This window comes from Manis pentadactyla, chromosome 16 (assembly GCF_030020395.1).
Source record: "Manis pentadactyla isolate mManPen7 chromosome 16, mManPen7.hap1, whole genome shotgun sequence".
Classification (NCBI taxonomy): domain Eukaryota; kingdom Metazoa; phylum Chordata; class Mammalia; order Pholidota; family Manidae; genus Manis; species Manis pentadactyla.
In genome coordinates this window covers 69,171,512-69,189,079 of record NC_080034.1, presented here as the reverse complement: position 1 = coordinate 69,189,079, position 17,568 = coordinate 69,171,512, and the positions used below count along the sequence as shown (strand labels likewise).

General features: G+C 42.8%; 1 long non-coding RNA gene across 1 annotated transcript in view; it reads right to left on the bottom strand.

Moving 5' to 3' along the window:
- Positions 1-17,568, bottom strand: part of LOC130681210 (uncharacterized) — a 243,748-nt gene that overhangs the window by 149,446 nt on the left and 76,734 nt on the right. The gene's annotated exons all lie outside the window — the stretch shown is intronic.

Sequence of the window (17,568 nt, the reverse complement as noted above, 5' to 3'; positions counted from 1 at the left end):
CTCACTTCCATTCAGCCTGAGCAGGACTTCAGCACCCCCTGACCTCCTTCCTGGGGCCACTACCTTCCAACCATTCTGGCTATACTGTCAGCAGCCTCCTCCACTTCTGATCACATCGCCCTGCTTCAGTGGCTAATTCCAGCCCCAACTCATCCTGATTATCTCCTGTATTCATCCTTCTTCTTCAGTCTTCCAGGCACTGCTAAGGAAAATGGCACATCTATGACTGCTCCATTGCGAATTCCTGTTTTTCAGTCTTGACGGAGCCATGGGGTACACAGTAGTCCACTCCCTCATACTTGGTTGGTCCCCTTCCATTCCTCTCTCCCATGAAAGCCATGCCCAACTCCACCAACTTCCCTCCAAGTGACAGCTCCTTTGCACTTCTTCATAGACAGCATTCCTTTCTGAGCTGATAGGGGAACAGATGTGATCTGTCATGTCCCCTCCAGTCCCTCCACCCTTGTACCAACTTTGTTAGTCTTTACAGTTGCTGTTTCAGAAGAGATATCTTCTCCTCTGACTGAGATCATCCCTTCCCATGCCCCTCATTCTATCTCCTCCCTTCTCCTCTGGAATGGCCCTCTGTTGTACCTTCTAACTCTTTCTTTCTGCTATTCCTACCCTTCAGCCTGAAACAGGTACAAAAAGAAAATGCATACATAAAATGCCCTTTTGACTCTGTGCTCCCTCAAGTCACTTATTGTCTCATCTCTCTCCCAGATGCCTCCAAACTTTATGAAAATATGCTAAATGGCTATCACTACATCCTCACCTCTTGTTTATTCCTTCAGCAAATGTAAACTAACTTTGGCCCCTTCCCCTTTCAGGAAAATGTTTTCTCAAAAGTGAGAAATCTTACTTCCTCACTTAATCCTGACCTAAGCCCAGTGCCTCTCACATAGTGAATTCAATGAACATTTGTTGGGAAAGCCATCTCCAGTGATTTCCTAATTTCCAAATAAGGCTGACTTTTGTCACTAAGCCCTGTAGACAATCAACTATTCTCTCCCTGCCACTAGCATTTATTCTCCATGAATCAGCTCAAGAGGTCTTTGAAGGTGTGTATCAGACTTGGTGGACAGTCTTTAAGGTGACCTCCATAACCTCCCAATATTCATGTCCACGTTCAGCCCCCCTGAGTGTGGGTGGAATCTGTGACTTGCTTCCAACCAGTAGAAAATGGCAAAGATGCTGCGATAATATGATGACATTTGTCATGTAATGCTGTCTTGCCAATGGACTCATTCTATAGAGAACAATAGACCAATGGAACAAAATAGAAAGCCCAGAAATAAACCCACATATTTATGGCCAATTAATATACAATAAAGGAACCATGGATATACAATGGGAAATGACAGCTTCTTCAACAACTGTTGTTGGCAAAACTGGACAGCTACATGCAAGAGAATGAAACTGGATTGTTGCCTAACTCCATACACAAAAGCAAACTTGAAATGAATCGAAGACCTGAATGTAAGCCATGAAACCGCAAAACTCATAGAAGAAAACATAAGAAAAAGTCTCTTGAACATAAACATGAGCAACATTTTTCTGAACACATCTCCTCAGGCAAGGAAAACAAAAGTGAAAATGAACAAATAAGACTACTAAAGCTAAAAAGTTTCTGTACAGCAAAGGACACAATCAGTAGAACAAAAAGGCATCCTACAGTATGGGAGAATATATTCATAAATGACATATCCAATAAGGGGTTAACATCCAAAATAAATAAAGAGCTCACATGCCTCAACACCCAGAAAGCAAATAACCCAATTAAAAAATGGGCAGAGGATCTGAACAGACACTTCAAAAAAGAAATTCAGATGGCCAACAGGGACATGAAAAGATGCTCCACATCACTAATTATCAGGGAAATGCAAACTAAAACCACAGTGAGATATCACCTCACACCAGTTAAGATAGCCAACATCCAAAAGACAAGCAACAACAAATGCTGGAAAGGATGTGGAGAAACGGGAACCCTCCTACACTGCTGGTGGGAATGTAAATTAGTTCAACCATTGTGGAAAGCAGTATGGAGGTTCCTCAAAAAACTAAAAATAGAAATACCATTTGACCCAGGAATTCCGCTCCTAGGAATTTACCCTAATAATACAGGTCCCAGATTCAAAAAGACATATGCACCCCTATGTTTATCGCAGCACCATTTACAATAGCCAAGAAATGGAAGCAACCTAAGTGTCCATCAGTAGATGAATGAAGAAGATGTGGTACATATACATGATAGAATATTATTCAACCATAAGAAGAAAACAAATCCTATTATTTCCAACAACATGGATGGAGCTAGAGGGTATTATGCTCAGTGAAATAGGCCAGGTGGAGAAAGATGAGTACCAAATGATTTCACTCATATGTGGAGTATAACAATAAAGCAAAAGTGAAGGAACAAAATAGTAGCAGATTCATAGACTCCAAGAAGGGACTAGTGGTTACCAAAGGGAAAGGGGTCAGGGAGGGTCAGCAGGGAAGTGGAGAGAAGGGGATTAAGGGCCATTATGATTAGCACACAATGTAGGTGGGTCACGGGGAAGGCAGTGTAGCATGGAGAAGACAAGTAGTGACTCTATAGCATCTTACAACACTGATGGACAGTGACTGCAATGGGGCATGGGTGGGAACTTGATAATATGGGTGAATATTGTAACTATAATGTTGCTTATGTGAAACCTTCATAAGATTGTATATCAATGATATCTTAAAGAAAAAAACAGGCAAAGGGCTTGAATAGACATTTCTTGAAAGAAGATATACAAGAGGTCAATAAGCACATGAAAAGGTGCTATATACCACTAGTCATTAGAGAAATGCAAATCATCTCACACTCATTAGGATGGCTACCCTGACAGTTTATTCTGTGTCCACTTGACTAGGCCCTGGGCGTGCCCTCAAACATTCTGGGTTGTGTCTGCCAAGGTGTTTCTGGTTAAGATTAAATCTGAATCATAGATTGAGTCAAACAGATTGCCCTCCCAATGTGAGTGGGCCTCCTCCAATTGATTGAAGGCATGAGTGAATTAAAAGCCTCACCCTCCTGGAAATAAGAAGGAATTACTCCTGCCTGAGTGCCATCAAGATGGGATATCGATGTTTTTCCTGCCTTTAGACTCAGTCTGAATCATCAGCTCTGCCTGGGTCCCAAGCCTTGCTCACATTTGGACTAGAATATACCATTCGCTCTCCTGAATCTCCAGCTTGCCAACTGCAGATCTTGGGACTTGACAGCCTTCATACTGCATGAGACAATTACTTATAAATAAATATAAATATATATAAACACAAACATAAGCATAAATAATGTGTGTGCTTATACTCATACACACATCCTATTGGTTCTACTTCTTTGGAGAAAGGAGAACACCGACTAACACAGCTACGATCAAAAACAGAACAAAAAGTAACAAGAGTTGATGAGGATGTGGAGAAATTGGAACCCTGTACACTCTTAGTAAGACGTTAAAATGGTATAGCTGCTATGGAAAACACTCCCTCAAAAAATAAAAAATTGAATTACTACACAATCCAGCAATTCTGCTTTTGGTTATATAACCAAAAGAATGAAAGCAGGATCTCAAAAAGATACTTGTCCACTCATGTTCATTAGCAGCATTATTCACAATAACTAAAAGGTGCAAGCATCCCAAGCAAGCATCCATAGAAAGATGAATGGATAAACAAAATGTGGTATGTACACACAATGGGCTATCATTCAGCTCTAAATAGGAAGGAGTTTTGACACAGGCTACAATATGGATGAACCTTGAGGACATTATGCTCAGTCACAAAAAGGCAAATATTGTATGATTCTACTTACATGAGGTACCTAGTCAAAAACATAGAAATAGACAGTAGAATGGAGGCTTCCGAGGGCTGGGTGGAGGGGGAATGGGGTGTTAGTATTTAATGAGAACAGAGTTTCAGTCATGCAAGATGAGAAGAGTTCTGGAGATGGATGGTGATGATGGTTGTACAATATGAATATTCTTAACAGAACTGAACTGTACACTTGAAGTGGTTAAGATGGTAAGTTTTATGTTGTGAATAGTTTACCACAATTTAAAATAGATAAATAAATAAAAGTATGCATGGGTAGAAGATCCATTCAAAGTACAAAATATACCAATGGATTTTAATATATATATATTATGGTATTAAATATACATAATATTGTATTAAAAGTTCAGTGATATAGTTTCAAATTCTACATTACAAGTAACTCTAAAAAATTATCATTTAACTGTTATGAAAACTCAAAGAAAAATATTTATAATTATCCAAAAGGCTATTAAAAGAATTCTTCTTTTGCAACTACATATCCATGTAATAAGTGTAATGTGATTTTCTTCATATGTTTCATCAAAACAACAGATTGCAACAGGTTGAATGCAAAGCAATAAGGGCCCAACTGTCATCTTTTAAGCCAGAAAGGAGATAGACTTGCAAAAATGTAAAACAATGCCACTCTATTCACTAATTTTTCAGTTTGGGAAAATATAGCCATTTTCATAAAATTATGTTTTTTCCATGAACATAGAATAGGTTTCCCATTTTATTTTTATGTAATTCAATAAATGAATTTAATTTCTCAGTTAATTTCTAATGTGGCAAATATCTGTAGACATACTGCCCATAAACATAAGCTCTCTGGGGTCCTTCATAACTTTTTTGAGTGAAAAGACCAAAAACTTTGAGAACTACTGATCTAGACTAATGAAATACAGAGGCTACGGGTATTTAACCTTTCTGTTCTCATTCCTCTGCGCTGGAAAGATGACAGCTTTGATTAGCAGCTAGGATTTAGACAATCACATTCTGGGGGTCAGAAGCTGCAGTCAGTGTCAACGTGCTGAGAACAACACGTGAGTGGGGGGTGCTCCCCCAGCGGCTCTCCGGGACCCTCGGAGCCTCTGGTGCCTGCCAGCACCCCTTTGCTGTGGCCGCACCACTCCAGCCTCTGCGTCCCTCTTCACACGGTTGTCACCTCTTCTGTGTCCTCTTGCGTCTGTTTGAAATCCCCCATGCCTCTCCGTTAGAGGGACACATGGGATTAGACAGCGTTTTTTAACTTTATTTAGGTAGTGATCCCATCATAACCATATTTGTTTACTCTTTTAGGAAGTCCAAACAAATAAAGTTAAAAAAAAAAAAACATTTGCTTTGTTCACAGTGTGCTTTGTGGTTGCTTGCCTAGTCTTTCCTTAGTCCACAATAAAGGGGTACGAGTGAGGATATAGGTTCTGGAGCCCAGCTGCCAAGGTGGCAATCTCGGCTCCGTCGTTTCTAAGTGCCCCGCTTTCAGGAAAGCTAGTAGTTGTTTTGTGCTTCTGCTCAGTTCTGGGAAAAAGGGGGTGATGATAACAATGCCTGCCACTGGGAAGATTAAATGATCCGTACTTGTGAAGCACTTACAATAGTTCCCAGAACATAGGAAGCATTATATTATCATCATCATCATCATCATCATCATTATTATTATTATTATTATTATTATTATATGGAGGAGGCTAACAGGAAGTAATTGGGTATGGCTTAGGAATTAGATCATTGGTCTTGGGACCACAACCTCTGACATGATTGATACTGAAGAAGTATCTTGTCTGGTTGAACAGGCCACCAGACACCGGGACCTGGATACCCAACAAGGCACCACTTTGCATTTCCACACTATGTTCTTTCCAGAGGTTTCCCAGAGATGCAGCCGCCCCCCTGCACTCCGGAGGTCGCACACAGCAGAGGGAGCCTCTCTCAGTGCTCTCCGAAGTCAGCAGTCGTCGTGAGCTGTTTTTCTCCAGCTTTAAGCTTAGCCTCTTTCTGAAAATGAACAGTATATATTTGCGGAGGAAAAATAGACAGCATGTTTTCTGTGAATAGCTACATCATTTTTAATCCACTTCCTGTTTCCATCGTTTGGAGTATTCTTAAAGTTTTCCATTTGATCCTTTTTTGGGACGGACTGCTTGTTTGGAAAAAATGGAGGGCCACAGCTAAATAAAATGGAGTGGCGGGGACCTGAGGCTATAAACAGCACCATGGCCACTGCCTGTGCCCGGGTCAGGCCCCTGGCGCCGAGGCCTCGGGCGCATCCAGAGCCGCGCATGCAGCCGACGGGGGCAGGCCCGCGGGGCTGGCAGCACTCAGCCTGCGCGATTTCTGCCTGGCCTGGAACTCATTTTCAGGCTTTCCTTGTGCGCGAAGAGCAAAGGCAGTTGCCCAGAAAACGAGGTGGAAAATGAGGGTTCTGGCAGACCACTCCACAGCTCCGTGGTTTCTGCCCCGCAGGAATCCGGAAAGGGAAAGCCGTGCAAACGCTGTCTCCAGGTCTAAAGAGAACCCACCCGCAGAAATCAGGCCCTAAATAACAGGGGTGGGGAAACGATAGGCCAAAGGGTGACATTCTGGACGACGGGGGCGGGGGCTGAGTTCGGACAGCAAACAGCAGGGCGCGTGTCACAGGGACTTGCTGATGGCACCGTGACTTTCTGTGCCTGGAATAAATGATTCAGTGCATTTCCCAGAATGATTTTTTTCAAGCTGGCTCCTCTGCTGGATGGAGGACCCAACCAGTCTGTTTATGACAGGCTAATTTCAGGGTCGAGGGAAGCCACCGCTCCAGAGCCAGCCCAGTGCCAAGATAGGGCGTAGGGCACCCTCCTCCTCCAAGCCCTTCGCCCTCGACTCTCACTGCGGCTGGACTCCGCGAAGGAAAGCCCCTGCTTTTATGGAAAGCCCTGTGTGACATCATGGGGCACTACATGGTTCCTTCCTCTATTGCTTACTTTTAATCTGTCTGACCTTTAAGGATAAAAAAATACGTCTAGACTTGGCTAACAACCCTGTCACTGCAGAACAAGGGCTGGAGGGCCCGAGCTAAATTAGGCACTGCACTTGCTCATCGCCCTGGGTTTTCCTTTTACAAAACATCCCCGTGGTCGCACTGACCGCACAGCAACTGGGTGAGTTCCCCTTAGATTCACGGGGTTGGAGCCAGAATGGAACCAGAGGGATACAGGAGCATTCGTTCTGGCCAGCTCTCCGGGAAGACCCCAGTTCCCAAAAACCTCCCTCAGGGTGAAGAATTAGCAAGAGGGCTTTAGAGAGAACCTTCAAGCGAGATAAGAAACAGACATTTGGCACGTGGGCAGGTACTGGACAAGCGAGTACAGTAAATGCACACAAAAACTCTTCATTTTAAGATTTTATTCAAATGAATATTATAAAAAATCATAGCAAAGTATTTAGCCCCATTAAGTAACTGGACCATTTATCATAGTAAAGGAAAATGAATTGGGGGTTAACATACTTCTAAGCATTTCATTCAAGGGAGAAAGATGAGGGAAAACACATAATATATCTTAGGAACAGTAATGTCCTGTTATTGTTAAAAACTGCTGGGACCTCATTAGAGCCTATGAAAACATCATCTGTAAGTACTGAAAGGCAATAAATCTTTAATAGCCAAAAAGGAAAGTGGATAAAGAGAGGGAAAGGCAAGAGAGAAGAAAAGGAGGGAGAAGAGAAAGAGGAAAACAAAACACAGAAGAAAATTACCATCTATCTGTCGGTTTTCTCACCAAGTGATGAGCCAGCAATTTCCATGCTTGCCTGCCAATTGGCTCCCCAGAATGACTGTGTGAAGTCTTAATACAACTTGTTAAGGCAAGAGACTATATTAAGTATTTTAAAATAATTATCAACAATTAATAAAATCTATTTAGGATAGATTTTTTTTTCCCTTTTAGTTTTCATATTGTAAAGTCTCAGTGATCTTGGTTCCTTCCTTTGTCATGGAAATTCCTTTTCATAAACATCCTGAGCCTAAAGTTGAGCCAATTCTAAATAATTAAGCAGAAATTACATAGTAAAGTTTCAAGTTACTTGTTGACTATCTAAATGTTGTCCTTATAGCCAGTTATTGGCAGACAACCAAGGAGCCAAAGAAGATTCCATGCCAAATGCCTTTTTGATATTACAGACACTGTACAGTTCATTTATTCTTTTATGGAATTGAAAAATGGTCACAGATAATAAGAAATAATTCCCTTTTTGCAAAAAGAAAAGAATTACAGCTTTGGTTGTGAGCTGTGTGAAAAGTATAAACAGGCAGACCCTGTAATCTTATCGACAAAATATTATCAACAGAGAAAAGAATCTATAAATAGCATACTATACTCTGTAGTCAGTAAATAATAGTCATTTCTCTATAAAAGAGATTAGTTGGCTCTTCAACTGGCCTGTTTGTTTGATGCTGAAAATTCTTCAACATCTGATCAATATTTACATGTGAAGAGGAAAATATTTTCAACATTGTACTTTTCTACTGTCCACTGATTATTATTAAACACATAACACTCCTGTTTTACATGTTCTCATAAACTTAACTGTTAAATAAAAGGTTTAAATTATTAAATAACTACTAAACATAAAGTTATAAATTTAACAAAATTGGCTTCTCTGAATATTTAAACAAATGACTTATGTCAAAAATTAATCAGACTCTTAAGCAGATAAAAAGGGACACATGATTACAATGGATACAAAATGGATCTGTGCACTTCACACCCAAATCAGTGTACTAAAGATTTAATTCCATGTATTTAAATTTGCTTCCTTATTTTTATTCTTATTTGTATTCTAATTTCTTTATAGAGTAGAAATTTCACTCATTTAGCCAAGGTTAGGTTTCTTTCTTAAACTAGCTGTGATTAGAGACATAAGCTTTGAGATCAAAGACAAGATTTAGGCAGCTTCCAAGGAACGGTAGCCAAGTCACTTACCCAGGTCTCTTGTCACAGTTTGTGCTTGATACATTACAGAGATATTCTCACAATTGTTGTCTTTGGAAATTTTGGTGTGTTTTGATTTTTTGTGACCTGAGTCATTTTATTATTAATATCAAAATGATGCTTATTTGACATGCCTTATCTTTATTGTACATCTTATACAAGTTCATTTTTTAACTCTTATTCTAAGTAAGACCTAGCCTGGTTTACTTGAGTCTGTTTGGGTCATTGAGACTTTGTACATTTCTTCCTCATCAAGGATTAAAATCCATGATATTGACATAGAGATACCAGCAAAAGCCCATTATCTGCTCTTCATCTACCTTTGTGTATAGGAGGCTGGGAAGGCACAGTTCCAATAGCATCCTTCCCACCTATAAGGCTCCAGACCCCCTTGTTTCCTCCATATTCCTTTTACTTGTAGATTTGATTAAATAAGTGTAACATGGAAATAAGTAAGCAGAACATTTCTCAAAAAATTGAGGAACCCAGAAAAATGAACTTTTTTAAACAGAGTTCCTTTTAAACTTGACTTTGAGTGAATTTGTTTAAATGAAAGATGAGTACATATGATTATTATTGTGAGGCTTTGTTATTACCATCTTATTATTTCAGCACAGTGGTTCTCTAAGAATGGTCCCAAGACTAACAGCACCACCTGGGAACTTGGGAGAAATTAAAATTCTCTGGCTCAAATTCAAAGTCCCAGACCAACTGAATAACAGACTGTATGATCAGTGTCCAGCAAACTGTTCCCACCTGTGCCCTATGTGATTCTGATGAATGCAAAAATTTGCTATAGCAGCGCCATAGGGCACTTTCTTTAGCTTTTTGCATTTCATCTGTAGTCAACATATAGAAGGTTATAGTGACATGTTTACTGAATTTTAAGATTACTAATCTTTGAGGGTGAAATCATCAGGAATGATTACTTATTGGAACAGTTTTGTCATGCTTGGAAATAACTCATTTTAAGAAGTGTTATGTGTATGTATTAGAGATGAAGACTGAAAAACATGCTGAATCAAGTCACAGGACTGAGATGTAATTGAGAAAAACAAATGCCTGATGAATTAAAACTTAAATCAAGAAAAATGAGTCTCAAAATAGGGAAATTGTGTAGGGAGAGAGAAAAAGGGGGAATGCGAAATAATAGAAAAGATTAAGCATTCTGGACACTAGAAAGGTTCAGTCTGTCCTGCACGGGGACCATTCAGGTGTCCCCTTCTTGCCCTACTCCAGGCTGGTTATGGTGATGGAAGAAATCATGCAACAATGAGGACAAGCTCCACTATAAATTCTTGATGTCCAGCCTTGGTTGGGCCAAGAGCGGGTTCTACTGTCCTCCTACTTGTCCTCAACCAGACGACTAAAACAAGCCATCATCCCATCACCTGGCCCTTCCTTCTCAAATACAACCCTGCTCCGATTTAAGGAGAAAATAAGTCAGCAGATCATAAATGACTCAAATTTCTCCAATAAAGATACAGATTTAACCTATAAGCACACCATCCTTTTTTTCTTCCTTCCTTTTAAAATTAAAAGATGACCCTCTTCTTTGTCTAAGTTTAACGCCTCACCTGCACTTTAAATCTCACCCCTGCTGTGTCCTCAGGCGTATCCCTCATGATTATCCCTCTCTCCATTTCCTCAATACCTCCTTCTCTATAGGTTCATTCTCAGCAACATGTAAATGCACTCAAATCCCTCTTACCTAAGGAAAAAAAGAACATTAACCTCATATTTCCCCCAGCTGCTTATATCACTCCAACTACTTGGCATTCTAGTGTGACTCTCTATGTTAAAAGAGCAGATTCACCAGGTTCTACAAGGAAACACCTTTATTCTCTCCCTGTTCATGCCAACCTATTCTGTGGAGTTTGTTCTTATCCTCACCAGGATGGAAATATTGGGCAAATGCCATAGCTCATCTGCTCACATTGAACAGAATAAAAAGAATAGCAACTGGGTTTCATTTGTTCTGACGTAATGAACAAAATGATGAATTTGGTTAAAGCTCCTCCCCTCTCCCAGCTTTGTCCAAGAGGACTTGGAGTGAGGGATCTCTTTTCTCTGTTTCTAAGCTCAATGCTCCTGCTTCTGCTCCCTCCTCATCAATCTTCTCTGGCTCCTCCAGGAGTGAGATGAGGGGAAAGAAGAAAGGCAGGACCAGAGAAGGTCTTATTTGAGGGCAGTGCCTTCATCTTCTCATAATCCTCTGGTCTTTGGTGACATGCAGAACTATTTTCTCAGTGTGCATTTGTGAACTCTTCAGAGACCTTCCTCGTAACTGTGGATCCCTCATAAACAGCGCCCTCCTTCTTAGATTTGACCACTTACCGCCTCGCCTTGTTTCTGATGATCCAGTCAACACATGCTCTCTCTGTTGGGGTCCCACTGGCCCTACTGGCAGCCCTTTTATATCAGTCCACTGAAGCATGACTCCAGACATTTATTCCCATCAGCATGGCAGGCCACAAAACCCTAAATGACTCAGCACCCCACTTCAGAAAAGGTCTGGGTAAATATGCAACAAGAAAAAACAATTTAATGAGTCAGCTTGCTGGCAATAAAGTAAGGAGTCTATCTTACTTTGAAATTTGGAACCGTGAGTTTCCAGTTTCAAAGTGAAACACCGAGCCTGGAACCATGGAAAGTAAGCAAGATCTAAACCAGCCTTCACCCTCAAACTGTGTACCAGACTCTATTGACCTTCCATTTCCATTGGAGAGCTACATAGAGGCATGAGAAACAGGAACTTAAGCCTTCAGCCCACCCAAGCTGGGGAAATACTGCATAAAGGTGGGGCCTATACTGGCTACAGCTGGAGTATAAGGGTAAATGGGAAACAAACCCAGCACAGAAAGGGAAAATAAGAAACATGCCTATTTTGAGAACTCCTATCTACAAACCCCACTCACACAGATAAGCAGGTAATACATAGTATATTTCTGTTTTTGTTTTTGTTTTAATAGATTAACTTAAACTGGCCCCAAATTGGTCATGACCCCCAGACAACTGATAGAAGAAATCTCATACATTCTCAGGAGGAACCCAACTTGAACACAATTACCAAAGAATGCCAACGGATAGTTTCAAGAAATATAAGCATAGAAGGAAACAAAGTACTGTGAGTAAGGAGCAGTGGAACACACACATGTACACTGTAGACTAAGTTTGGTAAATGCAGCCGCCAGACCAGAACTTGGGATACAAAATGTTTATTACGATCAGCAGCTATGAAAGGGAGGGAGAGAAATCAATATTAAGCAGAAGGAGAAGTTGAAATCATCAGAAACAAGCTCTGACAAAACTTGTCCTTCAGAGTTGTCCTACCCTAGACCAAAATGGCCAGGCTTTGATACCTTTACTCAGTCTCCAGATACAGACTACTTTAAGTAGGGAGGGCATGGCCACAGGTAAAGTAGATCTCTGCAGATGGAGGCTGCCTGCTGACCTCATTTCTCCCCATAGCTGGGCACCAACTCTTTTCTCAAAGAAGAATCTAGATGGCATATATCATGTTAGATAAATAAATGATTGATAGATATACAGATAGAGGAAAGATAGATAGATGAAAGATGTCAAAAGAGGTCAGGTAAAGATTTTAAATATGGAAATTATCAAACAGAATATGATAGGTATTTTAATGTTTTATAAACATTTTATGAACTTAGCATTTTTAAATGACCAAACACATTTGTAAAGACAATCAAATTTGTAAAGCAACACTTCTAGAAATAAAAATTACTAAGTTTAAACTTTTAAGTTTCAAAACTTATTAGACATATTGTCTTGCCAGTGGGTTTCAACCACCGGAAAGTTTGCTATGGATTCAGTGTGACCAAAGAAATGACAGTAGAACATTTCTTTGGGGTGACAGGGTTTATTACCCAGCTGTTCTCCCGGCGGTAGGCCAAGCACTAGTGTCTCTGCCTGCACCCAGAGTACTGGGCCAGCTCTCTATATAGCACAGTAATAGCTTATTGCCTAAAGGTGTGGAAGTGGTAGCCTAGCAACAGGCCAGTTATATCATCAAGTGGTTTAAGTTCAGTGAGGATCCTGGCCACAGGAACCCCAACTTCCCCACACTCCACCCCTCCAGGATTCTCACCTTACAATCTACACACTCTCAATCTTCCACAATGGTCCCTGTGTGAGAAAACTGGAGCCCTGTAACCAGATTTCACAACAGCAACAGAGGCTAATGACAGCTTAGAGATAATAAAAATTAAGATACAACAAGATTTTAATGCAGGTAACAAAAATTATAATAATCCTCAAGCCAGAGGAGATTCCTAATAACAAAATTTATAACAATCCTCAAGCCAGAGGAAGTTCCCAATCCACAAAGACTTCAGGGGTGATAAGACACATGTTTTAATGACATCAACATAGGCAAATCTTGTCCTTCAGGTAGGATGCATGCAAGAGAGTGGTCCTGTGATAGGACTGTAACAGGAAGGGGGTCCCATCCAGGTCTAGGATACCATACTTTTACTCCTTTCCCTGTGGGGGTTCCAGAAGAGTCTATATATAGTGCCACTGGAGCTGCATGCACTGGCCACAGTGCTAAAACAAAACTCCCTGGTAAGATGCTCCTACCTTCTGGCCATTCAGAATATACTACTGTGACCTTTGGGGGCTACTCTGCTGTTATTCCAGGAATATACAGGAGGCCAGATTCCAGACCTTGTCCCCAGGGTGCCAGGAGAGCCAGCCATCGTTGGTTCATGTGTCGAAAGGTCCAAGGCCACATCCACTCAATGGAGTCTCTGGGGTTCAGTGCAGTTGGTGTTGGCAGCAAGATGTTATTCTGGTGGCTGAACCTCGGCTTCAGTGATTCTTTCTTGGTTTGTACTTGCAGTTGTATAGGGGAGACAGCCATATGTGTTAACATGTCTACGGGGCTCAGGGCTCCCGTTCAGGGTCTCTCATTCAAATGCCGTAGCACGGTCTGTAGGCGGACTGACCATCCCTGCAGACTACTGGTATCTGACTTTAGTCCAGATTTTAACAAGCCATTGTGCCTCTCTATCATGCCTGCCATGGAAGGATTGTATGGCACAGGAAACTTCCATTTGATTCCCAGCTGTTGCACCCATTCTTGCAGTGTATGTCCAGTAAAATGGATGCCATGATCACTCTCAATTACCTATGGTCGGCCATAGGCAGCAAAGAGACACTCCAGGCCTCTTTTGGAAATCTGCTGGTCTGCACAACATGTAGGAGAAGATGCCAGAAGACCAGTAGCTGTGTTTGCACAAGTCATGGCATACCGATATCCTTCTGACACAGGTAGAGGCCCAATATAGTCTATCTGCCACCTGACGAGGGATATTGGCCCCTTAGCTATTATCCCATGTTGCTGTGGAACTGGGTGTAAGTCCCTTTTAGAGCATACGACACACTCCTGCCAGGCTCTACTAACTTCTTGAAAGGTCAAAGGCAAGCCCTGCTACAGCCCACATTGTGTTTTGCCCCACATGCACCAAATGCTGATGCAACCATTGGGCTACATCAGAGGCAGGCTTTCCTTCTAACGAATGCATGTGGGCCAATTTCTCTGCTTCATCATTTCCTGGAGATGCCAGTTGCAAATGAGCTGTCACATGGTATACTGTAATTATTTTAGTCTGACCACAGGCCCATAAGTGTTGCCACAATTCTTGCCTGCAAAGGGATCAGTGGCCAACCAGCCAGTTGGCATGGTACCAGGTTGGTAGTCACAGGGTCAAGCCCCAATAGACAGCCCAGCTGTCAGTGCAGACAACTATAGGGGAGGGCTCCTCGCTGACCACAAGCCACACGGCCCACAGCTCTGCCCACTGGCTGCTCTTCCCCTCACCATCTACCATCCATATTGTCTCAGTCTTAAGATGGAAAGCTATGGCCCTCCATTTTGGGGGCTGCCCACAGCTGGAGCTGTCTGTGTACCATGCATCTTTGGGTATAGGGGCTCTTCCCTCCCAATAGAGGCTCTCTGCTACTGATGGTTCAAAAGCAAGTTCTTCCTACTTTTCACTAGGATATGTCACTGGCCCCAACAAGCATTGGAGTTCTTCACTCAAGGGGCTACTTGGAAAGGCACTACACTGCTGTAGGTAAGCACCCCACTTGGCCAATGTGGGTGTTTGTGCCACACCAACTCCTTGGCTTTTGGGTCCAGTCTCGTACCCACCCCAAGATGGGATAGGTGGTTATTACCTTTACTGGGGCCATACCAGTGATGGGTTCTGTAGCCAGCAAGGCGTGATACATGGCAGCCAGTTGTTTTTCTATCGAAGTGTATCATACCTCAGCCCCTTTCCAGAGTTGTAACCAAAATCCAATAGGTTGGCGAGTTCATTCAAGATGCTGCCAGAGACCCCAGCCATAACCATCTTCAGTCACATGACCATCCAACTCACAGGGCCTTGATGGGCCTACAGCCCATTTTGCTGTAGTAAAGGTAGATGCACATGTCTCATCCCAGTCCCACCTGAGGCCCTTTTGTACAAACCAGTAGAAGGGCTTCAAAATTTGTGTCAAGTGCAGGATAAACACTCTCCAGTAGCCTAGAAGACCCCAAAACTCCTGTAGCAATGCTACAGTTGCAGGGGTAGGAAAGGCCTGGACTTTATCTATAACTGCTTCTGGTATAATGACCAGACGACCCCCAAGAATTTAACAGACAAACCAGGTCCCTGAACCTTGGTGCTGTTCACAGCCCATCCTTTCTCCTGTAAATGTTGCAGCAGTCTAGGTGCTGCACCTTCTAGATCTGAAAGAGAATCAGATGTGAGCATGACATCATCAATATAATGGTACAGCCGCACCGTTGGTGGTTTCTCCCATGTAGCCAAGTCCTGGGCTACAAGTCCATGACAGATGGTGGGGCTGTGTAGGTATCCCTGTGGGAGGTTGGTGAGAGTCCATTGCCATCCTTCCCACATGAAGGAAAACTGTTCCTGACTTTCCTGCTCAATGTCAATAGAAAAGAAGGCATTAGCAAGATCTGCCACATAATGGTATGTTCCTACTTCCTGGCTGAGGGTATCCATCAGGCCTGCAATAGAGGGGACAGCAACATGCATAGGTTCTCTGTAATCCACAGTCATATGTCAGGAGTCATCTGCCTTTTTTTACTGGCCATACCAGGGAATTGAAAGGACTGTGGGTGGGTTTTATAATATCTGCCTTTTCCAGCTCCTGGGGAGGTTTTCCCATCTCTTTATGCCCTCCAGGCAGTTTGTATTGTTTGATATTAGTCGCCTGCCGAGGCACACGCAAAGCTATGAGCGTGTGCTTAGCATGTCCCCGCAGAACTGCCTTTACCACATGTACTCTCAGTCTGAACTCGCCTGCAGTGGTCTGCAACCACAGACCCTGCAGGATATCAATCCCCAAAATATACTCAAGAATAGGAGATATATACACAGTACTCTTTTGTAGCTAGATGCCCTATTCCCAAAGGGATTTGCACCTGTTTCACCCTGATAGCCTTCCCCACATATCCATCTATGATAGTGGGGGTCCCGGGGAACCGCTCAGGGTTACCATGAATCAGTAAAAATTCAGCCCCTGTGTCCACCAGGGCCAGGACACGTTGTATGTTCACTGGGGACCAATGGATATTTATTTCAACATGTGGCCTCTAGTCACCCCCTGGTCCCTCAGGGCAGATACCTTGTCCTTCCCCTCAGTCAAACCATGTTCCCCAATCATCTTCCTCTGTGGGCTCAAGTGAGGTTGGCTCACTCTCCAGCAGGAAGTCTTGCAAACACACAGGCGGGACTCGTGGCTCTGTCTCTGACCTCTGCCTCTTTGGTCTTAATGGCTGGAACTGCTGCTCTGATTTCAGCCATTGCCATAGCTCCAGTAAGATCCTGTTTGACTTCCCATCTAATTTCCTTCCATCTGCTCCTGCCCGTATTAAATCAACCCACATCTGGGTCCTTGTAACCTTCATGGGGCCCTTTAAATTCTTCTTGTGAGTAGCAGACCTTATTTCTTTCCATGTTCTCATTGCTTCAGCATCTTCTAAGTCTGCTACTGTACATGTCACCTCGCTTACGGGCTGCCCTAAGTGAGGGGAAAGAGTGGTCACTAGAGATACAAAGAGGGATGTGGGAGCCGTTTGAAGCACAATATTTCTCATTCCAGTAGTGAAAGTCTCTTCATCTGGGCCATTATTCTCTGGGCTACAGATGGCATTTCTTATGCCTAGCTCTCGTAGCACCTGTTGGAGCTCAGCATATGTCTGCCATATAACAGGAGAGGATGGCAGATCACCCTGACTGGGCCACACAGCACCAAGTGCAGCCATAAGCCAATCATGGAGGGAGTGCTTCCCTGGGGTCTGATGTGCATTTTGCAATCGCTGCCTCAAGGCAGGCTGCACTGTCAGGGAAGCCACCTTTTCCATCTCTGATCCCGACAGAACAATTCCATCCACCCTTAAGTCCCACAGGTGCAGGAGCCAAGCTGATATTGACTCCGAGGGTTTCTGCCTAAACTGAGAGCCCAAATCCACCAGCTCAGCCTGAGTACAGGGGCGGGCCATAGAGTGCTCCACGACCTGGGGAGGGGCTGCTCCTCTCCTTGGGCAACTCTTGGCTGCTGGGTCTTTATTGTCTTTACAACCACTGGATGGGATTTCTATAGAGGAAGGATCAGTGCCTCCGGCATCACCCCTTCATCCTTCCCCAGCTCCTCCATTTCTGGGGCTGATGGCGCCTTTCTCTCCCCTCCCTGAGTGCCGCCTCTGCTACAACCTTTA